General features: G+C 42.7%; 1 long non-coding RNA gene across 1 annotated transcript in view; it reads right to left on the reverse strand.

Moving 5' to 3' along the window:
• The window catches only part of LOC135981775 (uncharacterized), a 32,128-nt gene extending 17,051 nt beyond the window's left edge, over positions 1-15,077 (reverse strand). The window contains exons 1-2 of the long non-coding RNA XR_010598940.1: positions 14,634-15,077; positions 12,148-12,326 (exon numbers count right to left, since the gene is read on the reverse strand). This is a non-coding gene — a long non-coding RNA (uncharacterized LOC135981775). The remainder of the gene's footprint in view (positions 1-12,147; positions 12,327-14,633) is intronic.
• Between the last annotated feature and the right edge of the window lie 229 nt (positions 15,078-15,306).

Below are 15,306 nucleotides of genomic sequence, written 5' to 3' on the forward strand. Positions count from 1 at the left end.
GCTACCCTCCAGTCATTTGGTACAGAGGCTGATTTAAGTGAGAGTTACATACCAGTTAGTTCTTCAATTTCATATTTGAGTTCCTTCAGAGCTGTTGGGTGAATGCCATCTGGTCTTGGGGACTTATTACTGTTTATCAATTTATTACAAAACCTCCTCTACTGGCACCTCAATCTGATTGATTGGAAGGCTTCCTGCTTAAACATTTTGTTGCTGTTAGTTTTGTCTTTTACGGTTAATTCCCTCTGGAGTACCTGGCATTGGCCACTGGTGGAAGACAGGATACTGGGCTAGATGGACCATTGGTCTGACTCCATATGGCCATTCTTATGTAGTCTAGAGAGGACAATGGAAGTATGAGCAGGGATGTTCCATGGGACAGCTGTTATCAATGCAAAACTACCAGTAAGTGTGCTGCCCACTCACCTCTTACTTCATACATCACAACTTTCTCTCAAGAACCCATGCTCCTCTCTGAATCCACAAGTGGAAAGAGCCTAAGCTTGCAAAATGGATGAGTTCTACCTATGTGGCATTCACCTCCTTTCTCCAGTCCCCATGGAAACCCCTTTATGGCAGGATTGGGACTTCAGGAGGGAAAGTACTGAGTTCCTCTGGATTCTCCCATCCAAACCTACAGAGAATCTGCACAAGTTAACACAGCTTCAGACTATATTTATTCTGTTGTTTTCTGGAAATCCCCTTTGAGAGAAGATGCGTTAATTAGGAGAGGAGAGAATGGGCCCTTCATTATTTATTATTAATGCTCTTCCTTGAATTGTCTGGTTGGACTCTGACCTTGCTCTATCATTCATGTCTCTCTTTGCCCATCTTCCTCACTCTCAACTCTGTTCCTGAAATTCTCCACTGTTTCCCAGCAACAACATGAACTTTTCAATAAAAGTAAATACAATTAATAAACTAATATTTGCACTGCAGTGACTTCAACCCAAGTTAAGTGAGAATTTGTAGAGCTCCCTACTTGCATGAACTGTTTCATTCACTTCTGTTTCTCATATTTATGTGATGCGGTCCTCACACATGCGTTTATTTTCTCCAGTTTGTAACATGAGTCCAGTTAATCCATCCATTCCTTTGTGTGGGAGGGACGGCTGCATTTTGTTCTTTAGTTTCAAAGCTGTGAGCAAGAATAATCTGTGACATATTCCAACTGGAATGTCTTTTTTTAAAAGGAGTTTTTGGCAACATTCCCAACACAGCAAGTGCAGAATCAGGATCTGATTTCACTTCTAGTGCTGGAAATATGCACTCGAAAATTTTTCTTCAACAGCTATTGTGGAGAGATGGCAGCAAGAGTTAAGGTTTAACTAGTTTTCTGTTATAGTTTGATTTCACACACACACACACACACACACACACACACACACACACACACACACACACACACACACACACACACACTTTTGCCAAAGATAAACTAACCGGCCTGAAATTTCTAATCTGTTTTTCTTTACCAGAGGAGATTTTTTTTAAAGGTTTGAGGGTAGTTAGACAACGTGTTTATCAGATATGAAAGTTCATAAAAATTATATATTTTGGAATTTTTTCCTACCACTTTTCTACCAGTTTCACCAAAATCTCCAGATGTGGGTTTTGTATTGTCCTGCCTGAGGAATAAGATTAGTACAACAATAGTATTTTGTGCAAGTTTGCTGGGATAAATTTTGGATTTATTTGCTACATTTGATCCAATCCAATGAGAAGTCCAGGCAGTTTGTAAAAGTCTGCAAATAGTATTGGATGTGCTTCAGAAAAATTGCAGCCACAGATTGCCTATGTCAGAGCTCTAACAGAGCTGGCCAGGTATTTTGGAATTTGACATGTTTGTAGATGAAAGCACCACAAAACTGATGTGGGGATCCTGCTACTGTTGTGGAACTTGCTACTTGGAATCCCTGTGGTAGTTATAAACCCTAGATGGACTCCTGACGAGATTATAAACCTGCAAGGACCCATGAGGGGGTGTGCACTACAATAATAGTTCACAAATGTAAAGAGAAATACATTCCAATCCCAGCTTCCAGAAATGCTAACACACAAAACAGTTATAGAACCATTCATAAAATGGGGTTTAAAGAGCCCAAAGAGATTTCCAGATCAAAAAAATCTGAGAAACTGGAATTAAATTTGTAAATATGTATCAACAACTTCGGAGGAAAACTTAAAAGAGTATCGTTAAGAAATCAGAAAGCCAGGAAATTCAAAGTTAAAGATACTCTTAAACCCTCTTCACCTAAAAGCTAAACATTTGGTAATATGGAAATACAAGTGAACGTAGCCTTATGTCTGCCCCTTCCTCACTATGTCCTAAGACCAATTCTTCTCTCAGTAACCCCAATGCAATTCAGGAGGCAGTCCAATGAAGTCAGTAGAGTTACACAGTCATAAAGCTCATGCAGATGAGAGCAAAATGCTCTGTGTAAGGTAGATGCTAATGTATAAATAGCTCAGCACAGCAACCACTAGCTAACAATAATATACCATGAAAATTTGGAGACACACCTTTTCACATTGGCCATGGAGAGTGAGAAGCCCTTGTCCTGTAGCTGCAGACATCTTAAATTGGGTCTACCATGGTTTAAACAAGTTGGTATGCGTAGCTGAATCGTGAGAGCATACGGGCTTTTCTATAGCCACAGGCCAGCTGGACTTGTTTACAGTGGAATAAAAACTATTTATTAAGATTGAGATCCTAATGAGCAATCACCCTGTTTCACATACTTTGCCATGACCTGTCACAAATGATTACTTTCTCAATATAAAGATGTATTAAAAGTGAAAGAAGCAGCAGCAATACAGCAGGAAAGGAAAAATGATTACTAAACAAATAAGTGACTGAGTCAAAGGGTTTTATTTGAATACGTCAGGCACTTGAGTCTCTGTCAGTGCTAAAGGCAAGCAGAACTGGAATCGTTTTCTTTTGAGACTATTCACTCTACCATTTGAATATAAACATTAGATAAGCTCTACTCCATTGCAGGATGATTATTTCGCCTTTGTTCCGCCAGAATCTTTTTGGCTAAACATACACACGTAAAGAGCAAATTCAGATGGCATACAATGGAAGCCTGCTTGCAACCATAACTATACAGTCATGACTCTGGCCCCACGATGAGCTTGTCATGATTGCAAAACTTCCTTTTAAATAAGACCTATAATAAGCCCTAGAGCTCAAAGACTTCACAAACAGGCTTGGATGAAGGTATTAATCAAAATAAGATGAAAATCTGTGTTCTGTTCACAGCACACACACAGAAGTTAGCTAAAACCATAAATACTCTTGCCAGAAGGCTGTAATGTAACACTACTTTATTTCTTAGAATTCAGAACAATAATGCACAAAAACCCCAAAGCAGAGATACACAAAGCAGGCTGCTCCCTAAAACAGAGAGGCACAACTCAGCCCACTTTACTCTAGACTCTGTCTCTGCAAACTGACTGCTGCTAGGCCCAAATTGCATGTTTCCTTAGGCCTGGTCTACACTGGGGGCGGGGAGGGGGAAATCAATCTAAGTTACGCAACTTCAGCTACGTGAATAATGTAGCTGAAGTCAACGTACTTAGATCTATTCACCACGGTGTCTTCACTGCGGTGAGTCGACTGCTGCCGCTCCCCTGTCGACTCTGCCTGCGCCTCCCACGGCGGTGGAGTACAGGAGTCAACGGGAGAGCACTCGGGGGTCAATTTATCACATCTAGACTAGACGCGATAAATCAACCCCCGCTGGATCGATCACTGCCCGCTGATCCAGGGCGTAGCATAGACATACTCTTACAGAGCACCTAGCCTGCAAGTAGGACCAGGAAACCCCCACTGAAATTTAAAGTGACAGATTACAATTTTAGCACAGTTTTTAGTACACCACAATCTGCTTCTCCATAGTCTGGATTGAATGATGACATTCTGGGAACTTTTTTCCATATTTTTGGTGTGTGAACTTAGCTCTGGTAAAAGGTGCTGGCCTATGTGAAGCTCATGAAAGCAGTGGAGCTCCAAAAGCAACTCCCTCACAACGTGGGGAAAGGAGCACAAAAACAGGGGGCTCAACTAACTGACGGGACAAATATTGAGAAAATAGACCCCGGAACGGGGTTAAAGGGTCAAAACAAGGGATCCAGAAGGGGACATCCAGGAAGGAACCCCAGACAGAGCCCACAGCTCCAAGCAAGTATCAAGGCAAGTAAAGTCAAACTGATTCCTCTGCTTCTAGTCTGGATACTGAACAGTTTGTAATCTTGATTAGTGTCAGAGCACCCTAATAAACTAGAGAACTGAAACGGTGGGACAGTCTCAATAGGACAGTGTATCTACAGTAACCATGCTGCTTAGGTTGTAGTTTTGCCATATATCCTCATTTGTGCTGTACTGCTCTACACTACACTGCTGCGGTTGCACTGGGTATCTATTCCACAGTTTCCAGCACAACTACAGGGTGTGATGCAGTGGCTTGTGGGAGATTTCAAAAGGCTTTCTGGGAACCCAGCAGCAGGGCCGGCTCCAGCTTTTTTGCCACCCCCAAGCGGAGAAAAAAAAAAGCGCCGATCGGTGGTACTTCGGTGGCAGCTCGATCACGCCGCTTCATTCTTTTGCGGCAATTCGGTGGCAGGTCCTTCGATCCCTCTCTTCCTCTTCGGCGGCAGTTCGGCGGCAGCTCAAAGAGGAGGAGAGGGACTGAGGGACCCACCGCCGAATTGCCACCGAAGACCCGGACGTGCCACTCCCCTTTCCATTGGCCGCCCCACGCACCTGCTTGGTTTGCTGGTGCCTGGAGCCGGCTCTGCCCAGCAGAAATGTGGAAGGCCAAGCTCCCATGGGCTCCTTGAAAATGTCTCTAAGTCCTTGTGACTAGGTAAGAGGCTTTACACCACTTTTGTGCTCCCACAAACCTGGGCCAACTATGTGCCCATCCAATTATCCAGTCAATGCCCCTTTTACTCCAGTCGTGGCCCCATACTGCTATGGGAAGGAGGGGTGTCACAAGAGCTGCTATGCTAGCTCTGTGCCACTGGAGGACCCCAGTATAGTGGAGAGATCCTCCTATAGTTGGCTACACCAGATTTTAGCTGCTTTGCCAAAGAGTTTATTGATTGCTTTAACCCTAATGACTAAGGATATGATTTCGTCACAGATTCCATGATTTTAATGGACCTCCCTGACTTCTTCAGTTTCAGCCGCCGTGGCAGGGCTCTAGGCTGTCAGCCCATCCCACCCAGCAGTCAGGCCCCACCCGCACATTAACAGATAGGTCGCGGGCTTCCGTGAATTTTTGTTTATTGCCCACGACCTGTCCATGACTTTTACTAAAAATAACCGTGACAAAATCTTAACTTTACTAAAGACTCATACAAAAGTTGGAGTGGCTGCCACTGTTTTAATCTGCAGCTCAGAATGCATTTTAAAGAGTTAAGGAAATCCTTTAAGCCTCCTCTCACCTAAAAGCAGATATTTTTTTATAGATTCAAGATCAGAAGGGACCACTATGATCATCTGCTTTGCCCTCCTATATACACAAGCCATTGAATTGTCCACAGAAGCTGGAGTAAAGCATGTCTTTTAGAAAAAGATGTCTTTGGATTTTGTCCTTAGAAATAAATGGTGTTGACCATTAAAACACTCTCTAGCATGAAGTCTCCATATTTACCAAACAGTCTGGGAACTGGGCAAAAAGTCTTGATAACGTTCCAATAAAAACATTTACACACAGCAATGTAATGTGGTTCTTGCCATTTTCACAGCCCTTGGTGCCATGAACCTGCCTTCAGCACAAAGATCCTTTCCCCAAAATTACTATTTCCATTGGCATCCATTCTGTATTAGCCATCATTCACCATAACACAAACGGACACATGTCTGGATGTTTATTGAAAATAATTGTACTTCAGTAGTGCCTAGAGACCAGAAGCCCACTGTGCTAACATACATGCTGTACAAACATATAACAGAGACAATGCCTGCCCTGAAGAGCTTACCACCTCCGTGTAAGACTATAGACAATAGATGGATCAAATAGACAGATGGGAGAGACCAGGGAAACAATGAGATGATACTGATCAGAATGAAAAAGAGTAGTCACAGCAAACCACCTGCCTTGCCATTGTTGATTTTTTTGTGGTCCTCACAGCAAAGAAGGGTTTTAAGGAGTACTCTGAAGGAAGGCATGGGGGTGGTTTTGCAGCTATCTACAGGGAGCTCCTCCCAGGCATAAGGGGGTAGCATGGGAGAAGGCACCAAGGTACATGAAGGACACATTAAAAAATGGACACTCACGACTGGCATCATGGAATCTTCCCAACAAAGTGTAAATATTAATTAGTGGAAGTAAATTAGATCATGTAATACAGTTCTACTAAGGACCTAAGGGATCTGTTCTCATCTTGCTATCCAGGGATTTATGCATGTAAAGTCCTGTGCATCAAGACACTTGTAAATTGCTTTGTGTTTCAAGCAAGTGTCTTGCGAGTCCAAGGTCAGTCTTCTTTGACATTCTGTTCCCCTCACCATGATACAATGGGCCAGATTCTCTACTGAAATAGGCCCCTTTGCAAGGCTCAGGCAGAACAAAGGAGATTGAATCTGGCTCTAAATTGCCAGCAGGAAATTCTCCTGGCATAGAAGAACTCCGCACTAGCATAAAGCTGGTGGGAACCCTATGCCAGCTACTCTCCAAGCCCATCACCAGCAAAGGAATGTTTTAGAAGAAGGGAGGGAGCATGCTGGAGTGGTGCTTTGCTACATCCATCCTCTAGGAGACTCAATACCACTGGTGTAAATGACTGCAGCTCCGCAGCTCCTCCAACTCTCATTAGGACAAGAGCAGACCAGCCTTCAAGCTCAGGGAGCCATAACCACCTTCCTGACCCACCCATGCGCCACCCCCTCACATCTCCTCCCCATCCCCCTGCATGCTGAACAGACATCAAATGGTGTAGAACCAGCTCTAGAGCAGTCAATGATTCTTCAGCTCAACATTCCTGGTAGCTTTAGGTCCCTGGCTCTGCTGGAATGGAGTAAAGGTGACTTAGCATGAGCCAGGATCCAGCCCACTGTATTCATTTTAATCTAATAATCAGCTGGTAAAGGCCACTGCAAAACTGTGTGGTTAAAATGCCCCTTCCCACAAGAGCTATAGTGTCACCTTCACAAGACACATGGTCATTTATGCTCTGAGGGCCAGAAGCCTTAGTCTCGCTCTTGAATTCAGCAAAACTCTGGCGAGATCAAATATGTCACTACTACATGAGACACAAAACCAAGGGTCTGACCATTTATGGTCATTAAATGCTTTAGGGCACACTATGCAGTGGTGGGGGTGTTAATCCCAACGTGCTGCCAAATTACAGGTCCAGTAATTGGATGTTGCTTTTTCAACTTCCTCCTGCAGTTTCAGTGGAATGCATTTTCAGCTGTGTTCTTTACTTTCTGTCTCGACTGCTGTGTGGTTCTGCTGAGCAACATTAAACAGCTGCTGAGTTCCATGCCAGAGGTGGAACCGTTTCAGTTGTGGGTGAACTGATCCATTTCTATCCCTTAATCTTCCTCACAGACATATGGATCCAGTAGGCAAAGATTATACATCATGTGACAATTTTTCAGCAAATGGAGGGAATTACTGATTAACTTAGCAGAGGCTGTTGTTGGAAGAAGAGATGTCAATGGAGCTGTTTGAGAACTATTTTGAGCCAACAATGACCATCGCATTTGCCCACAGAGTAACTGCACTATCAGCATCACTCAGTACACTGCAAAGCAGCTTTGGATACCTGGAGAAGGAAGGGTGTTACACACAAATAAATTCTAGTCTAAAATAGAGACAATACAATCCTGACTGGCTGGCACAGTTTTCTATGGGACAACTCAGCTAGCAGGCACACTATATTGCAGTGAGGAGACGATGACAGAGAGAACAGACAGAGAGACGATGACAGATGTTAGCCATGTTGCTTAATGCAAGACAGGAGGGTGCTCAGATGCTGTGGGGATGAGGCCAGTTTAATAACCTACGCAGGACAGAATGCCTTTAAAAATTCAGCAAAAGTTTACATTCCGACTGGTGCATTTCAGGACGGGAAACAATTTCTTACTCTGGTTCAGATTTGACTTAGGTTTTACTACATGCTTCAGCTGAGGCATGTAGGTAAGACATGTCATGGAGGGGTTTTACCTTTCAATTAATGGCATGATCGTGACAAACTGTATTTAAAAGCCATAAAATATGGGGGGTGGTAGTTATTTAACACGCATGTAATTGCTCATGTAGGGTGTTAAAAAAATGAAAAATAATAGTATTAATAAACAGCCTGATTGAGAAGAATTCCAAAGGTGCTTTACAAATGAGTTCCGTGGACAGGAATCACTCTCCTTGTCAATGAAACACAGCCACCTTTGGAATGGAAAGTGACAGCTGTCCAACTGTGCACAGCAGCACTTCGCAGCAGTTTGAGACAGGAAGTGAAGAATACCAAAGCCAGCTGAAACACAATATGCTTTTTCCTCCTTGCATAGTCTCTAAAAAAGCTCCATGGTCTATTAGGGCCTGATCCAAACCCTCTAAAGCAGGAGGAAGATTCCCATTGAGACCACTGGGCTATGGATCAGGCACCGCTTTCAGCACGTCATTCAGATGTCATTCAGCACGTCTTTAGTAAAAGTGCATCTGTTTCCTGTGTTGTACTTCACTTTGCAGATATAAAATGATCTGTATTATTACTGATTCTTGCTATCAGCAAGTCCAAATTCTAGGCTACTGTAGTGACTAATGCTTGCAGTAATTTCAATTTTCTAATGAATTTGCCAAAAGCATTAGCAAGAAATTTATATTTCAGAGATCTCATGTGGAGTAGTATGCCTACTTTACCTGCTTGTGGGGTTCCTACCACAATGGAGCTCTGATCTCAACTGGGAACTACTGCAATACACATGTGAAAGAACAACAACTATAATTCAGCGTAAATTGGTGCATCAAATGCTATAGGGATAGAAGGGTATGTTGTAGCAGGAAAACAACTGACAGGAGGATATAAAAAGTGTAAGTTAATTGCCCTAAGGCCAAATTCTGCTTCCAGTTACATATGTTTAGTAAATCTGAGTTACTCCAGATTTACCTGGATTTAGCTCTGAGTAGAACTGACTGCTTAGCTCTTCCTACCAGACCCTCTCCTTCCACCCTCTCTGAATGTAAGTTACCCCAGTTTACACTGATTTACCATTGTGTAATTTAGCTGTCTATTTACATCCTCTCTGTATTTGGCCTTATACTTCTCTTGTAACTAGTACAGTTATGCAAAATAAACATGTTTACATAAATGGTCATGATAACTCTCACAAACTCCTGTATTTCACACACCATAGTATGCATTTTAAACTGGCTTCCTAATGCACTTATGAATATCACTACTAAAGCTCCCCACACACCAATCACAACATTGTTTCCATAGTAACTACTATACTTCAAAAAGGAAAAACCAGAGGGAGATTAAAAAAAAGGTCAAACCTCAAAGAAGTAGCATAAACAAACTATGAGCTGGTGTTAGAGGAGCTAGAAAGTGCTCAGCACTTACTCAGGAAAAACTTTTGGGCACGATCCAATGTCCACTGAAGCCAATGGGGATTTTTCTGTTAACTTTAATGGACATTGGATCAGGGTCCTTAAGAGTAATGTGATCATGCTAGCCACATGGTGGTAACTTTGAATTGCATCTCTGCACTCACTTGGCTAGAGAAACTTCAAATGAAAATTTTCAGCTGGTCCCTTATGGATCTAATTAAGTTTTGGAACCAGGCAGCAGACCCACTGGTCCCTAGTGTTACTGACCAACCCACTGAAACTAGCAGAGGCCCGTAGAAACCAGCAGAGACCAGCTGAAGGATTCTAAGAGTTTACTGGAATTTCCACTAGAATATTCATAGTCATGAATTTCAAATATAAATATGTTGACCACATCTTTTCTGGTGATACAGTATCTAGCTGTGCTGCATAAATCAGTGACTGATGACTTTATGGAATTTTGGGTAAACACACAAAAAGCTCTGTTGCCTCCCGCTAAAGAAGTCACTACCTCCTGGGAGTGGATGGGTCATTACACAAAGTAAAACTATTTCCCCATTCTAATTTTATCCCTACTGTTACTCACACCTTCTTGTCAACTGTTGGAAATGGGCCATCCTGATTATCACTACAAAAGTTTTTTTTCTCCTGTTGATAATAGCCCATCTTAATTGATTAGTCTCGTTAGAGTTGGTATGGCAACACCCATTTTTTCATGTTCTCTGTGTATATATATCTTTCTACTGTATTTTCCACTGCATGCATCTGATGAAGTGGGTTTTAGCCCACGAAAGCTTATACTCAAATAAATTTGTTAGTCTCTAAGGTGCCACAAGTACTCCTCTTTCTTTTTGTTGATACAGACTAACACTGCTACCACTCTGAAACCTCTCAGTGGCAAAGTACTTGTCCTGCATCTGGAAGACCCATGTGATGATAATTCCTAACTACAACTATTCTCTGGACATTTGTTAATGGCACCAGAGATGGCTGATTACTTTGAGGAGTTTGTGATGGACTTGGTCTTTCATTGTTACCATAGGCGGGAAGGCACCTGATGTAATGTATTTCCTGTTTTAGCATCCATGAAGTTATCAGTGCAGGGTAATATTTCTGTCCCAAAAAAGGGCCTTCAGTTTACTGTTTGCCGTATAAATTGCCATTAAATATAGAAAATAAAAATGAAGCCACTGCAAATGTTTACCAGGATGACATTAAAATAGGGTTAAGAAGCCGTTAAAAATGTCAGTATTATAATTTCGTTTTTAAAATGAATTTGACTTCTCTATTCCCACTAAGTCAATGTTTCCTTGCCCGAAACCTATGGCTAGTCAGTCATGCATTCAGTTTTGTGTAAATCATTCCTAACATATAAGCAGAGCTGTTTATTGTCTAGAAGGAAATAAATGTGTAACTGGGGATTTTATTCATTACACAAGCAATACTGCTGAATTCAGTCTGGACTAGTCACTTGGATAAGGATTATATGCAGAATAAGGGCTGCAAGAGCAGGCTCTGGACCTACAATTTCCATCTACCATAGAAGTTTTTCTAAAAATTGCTTGAGAAATAATCAAAATCACTCAACTGTTAAATCCCTTTCAAAAAATACCAGTTAGTGCAATTCTCAGTGACATCAAAATAAACAAAACAGATCTAACCTAAAGGAGCTATTAGGATGTTTCATTTTGGGAAATCAGCATTGTTCAACATCACAGAGCAGCAAAAACAGGCCCAGCATCTGATCTTAAAAGGCCGGTTATAAAATACAGTTCTGAGAAAATAAAAAGTGCGTCTCCAAATTGGGCTTTGCAGGCAGGTGACGAGAAACTACCCTGTCCCTGAATGAAAAGCTGCTGGGCTGATGATTTGCAACCAGTAAAAAGTTTGCCAATTTATAAATTGTTACAAGACTAGGAATAGTTTATGGTGATTAAGAACAGAAAACCTTGCCTTTAAATGGGGATCCCAAGAATTCATAAGATTTTCAAAATGCTCTTTAACCGTTACAGGGTTTGAACTGTATTATCCACATTAAAAACAAACAAACAAACAACGCCCCCCTCCCACCCAAGAATTCACAGGATGCTCTAATTGAGACCTCTGGCCTTTCAGACCTTTTTTCATATATTGTAACTATATATTTATATTCAAGGCCAAGACAAAAAAATTACTCATAAGTTATTTGCTCCGCTAATGCACACAAATGTTTGCGGTAAATTGACAAGGAGCTCATCTTGGTGACTGCTCCAAAAATATTGCCTTAGTCTGTGAAGCAGTACCCTGCACATCTTACATCTGGCAAGAGACAAGAGTGCAAGTGCCTTTAGCATACAATTTTGCTATATATTTACCGGATAGCAGTATATTCAATAGCGTGGGAGCATTGTGGGTTCTGATCTCAGTCACATCAGTGTAAAGCTGGAGTTAACACCATTGACCTTGGTGGAGTTAATCTATATTTACACTGAGGTTAGAACCTGGCATATTGATGATCGCTTATTTTTCATTTTGTGAAAGAAAATTATTTGAGTAACGAAAGTCTCAAAACCAAAGCAAAACTGAGTGGATTCTTACTCACAGTTAACACCGCGCACCCTGTTCTTCACAAGAACAGGGAATTTCCAGCTTGGAAATCCCCTTGCACCAACACCACGTCCGTCTTCATGAAAAGCGTGTGCACAGCCACAAGCGAGAGAATTCTGACAGGCTCATCTGCTACAAACATCAGGGAGTCACTCCTTTAAACAGTTAACTTAGCTGAAAGAGCAAAAATATTTTCTGGAGTAAGAATTTTTTAAAAATATAACAATCTACAAAATAGAGATAAGGTGGGTGAGGTAATATTTATTATGGACCAACTTCTGGCAGTCGAAGGGACAAGCTTTTGATCCCAACAGGAGTTGGTCCAATAAAAGATATTACCTCACACACCTGGTCTCTCTCATATCCTATGCCCAACACAGCTACGGCAACACTGCAAACAGTCTGTAATGTTCATATTTGCCCAGCTGACAATTAAGATGTAAACACACATCTCAAGAGAAAGCCTTAATTCAAGCCATGCTCACCCTTCACCTCCTCTAAGCCCCACTGGGACATGGTTTGGGTAGGGGTTTTCCACTTAACAAAGCAAGAAAAAACTAGAATTCCCCAAGGAATGCCTCAGAGTGCATCTGAACCCAGCCGTTTCCAGATTGGCAGCTCCACTGGGGCTAGTGAAAGTGGGAGCTCTAATGTAGACAAGACATAGTCGTCAAAATGCTGGCACCCTGTCTACCCTAGAGCTTCCACCACTGTGGTCACTGGGTAGAGCTGCACTGGTGGTGGCAGTGATAGAAAACATTAGGGCAAAGAAGCCTCCTGGAGCCATAGCACATAGTAAAATACCAGTGAGCGCAATTGACCCATTACTGCCACCAGCACCTCTAGTTCACTTTATTTCTTCTCTCTCTCTCTTTCATTTCTTATTTCCTTCGATAGTTCTAATTTTTTCTGATTTCTGTTGCATTTTGCTTACATAAAGCTTTTCTTTACCTTCCTTTTCTAATACCTGGAGAAGTGCTTCAATAGATGCTGAGAGCCACTTGCTCCTGCCTTTTTAGAGAGAATGTAGGTCCCTCCTCCACAGCTGTGATGGGGCCTTGGCAATGGAACTGGTATACTTCTGCTGCACAGGGACTGCATAATGGAAGAACAGGTTCTGCACAACAGAGCCCTACTCTGTGTAAACTCCCAGGCTGGCAAAGGGGGTGAGATATGGGTGGGATGGGGAAAAGAATTAGTGGAGGCAATAAGGTCCATAACTAAGCTAATCCTCACCCTGGGGGATGGGCATAAAGGCCCTTGGAGGTTACTCCATTTATTGGATTGGAATAACCTGTGTAGAGTAGCTCTCAGCTGCTCTGGCTCTTGGCTTCTGTCACATGCATACTCAGCACTTACCCTAATTACTCAGGATGGGTGCTGGGCTTACAATTTGGCCCTTCAAGCATTGTCATTAAGAAGACAGTGACTTGCTAAGGGTATGTCTACATTACAGGGGCTATAGTGGCACAGTTAGGGGGCTGCAGGAAGTAGCGTAGATGCTTCCTACAACAACGGAAGGCATTTTTCTGTTGATGTAGTTAATCCACCTCTCTCAGAATTCTTCTATCAACCTACCTCAAACTATAGCAGGGATTAGGCTAACCTAATATCTAACAGGGCTTGAAATTTTTCAGAGGTCAATCTGATTTTGAGGTGTCCACCAGGCCTACGAATGGAGAAATGCCCAGTGAGATGTTTCAAAGCTGTATTCCATGCTGTGTACATTCTGGGGGTGCAGTATTTATCTCCAGCATGAAAGCTCTCTTCTGGCTCTGCACAGCACCCCACCACAAAGAACCAGGAGAGTGCACACCTCTCACTTCCTAGGCTCAGGCAAAGCCAGGAGCACTGACCCCATGAAGGGCTGCCCTCTCAATAAATAAATCTGGAATTACAAGACACATACGCAGCCTCCACAATGCACATTCACTTAATTTTGTTCCCAATTCCTGTTCACAGTGTCTCATTTCAACATAAGGTCTCCTGGACAGGGAGTTTGCCTGTCTGCTTTTGGCCCCAATCCTGTATCGGGGTCCATTAGTGTGGATCTGGCACCTGTGTCAAGTCCCACTGAAGTCAATGGGACTCCACATGGGTGCATGGGGGTCTAATATAGGGGGTTCTAATGCATGATCAGTAGGCTTCTGTCTGCAAAGGTTCATACACACGTATGGTGTTGTGAGATGGGGGGAGCCCTGTCTACTCACATCCATCATAGAGCACTCCTTTCCTCTGCTCCATGAGACTCAGGGGTGACAGGAGCCTCCCTCACAGGGCCTACTGCTCCAGCATGTGCATGTGCCCTAAAGGCCATGCCACTAGCAACGGCTGGGGAATGAAGGGCCTCACGAGCAGAAGCAACAGTGGCAGGCTATCCTCCCTTGGCTGCCTTGAAGATTGGGATCAGCAGTAGCCAGGGCTACCTTCCTCCCTGCCCAAAGATCAGCAGCAGTAGGGTCCCTGGCTGCAGGTACTTACTTGAGCCCCTGGATCTGTAGGGACCTTTTGTGGAGCAGAGCCTCGTGCTGCTGGCAATCTGCTCCACATGCTCTCTCCTCCAGCTGCATGTCATGATGTGACCAGGTAACCCCAGAGCTGGGCATCCTTGGCACAGCCCCGCTGTGCCTTGGGGTTAATCCACCCCTGCTGCTGGATTTGAGGAGCAACATAGATGCTTGCCTTTAAGGCATCCTCTCATCTGCCCTGCCAGCTAGAATACAAACACTGAGGGGACAAAGTTCAAGAACTGAATAAGGAGGAAAACAAAACACAAGTGGAGAATGAAGAGCTGAGTGGTCCCATTTGAACTTGGCTTAGGTTCAAGTTAAACAGCTGAAAGAGAGCTTCTGATCCAATATATTAATGTTAAAAAAAGGAAGTGGAAATTATGTATTGGAATACTTATTTATAGAACCTGACATCTTAAACTCATTCTGTACATAGCAGTTCAGACCCAGAAGACTTTCCACCCCGACTTTCCATCTCAGTAGTGTTACGTTCAAGGTTTCAGTCCATTCTGTTTAAACAGCTGGAATACTGTTACAAAAAGAGTGCACAATAAAATCTTATAAATCTTGGCAAAAAAAAATCTGATTCTGTTTAGGTTTCCTGTTAGAAAACTGAGCATGTTTTGCTCATTGCAGCAGTAATA

This window comes from Chrysemys picta, chromosome 2, assembly GCF_011386835.1.
Source record: "Chrysemys picta bellii isolate R12L10 chromosome 2, ASM1138683v2, whole genome shotgun sequence".
NCBI classification, from domain to species: Eukaryota; Metazoa; Chordata; order Testudines; family Emydidae; genus Chrysemys; species Chrysemys picta.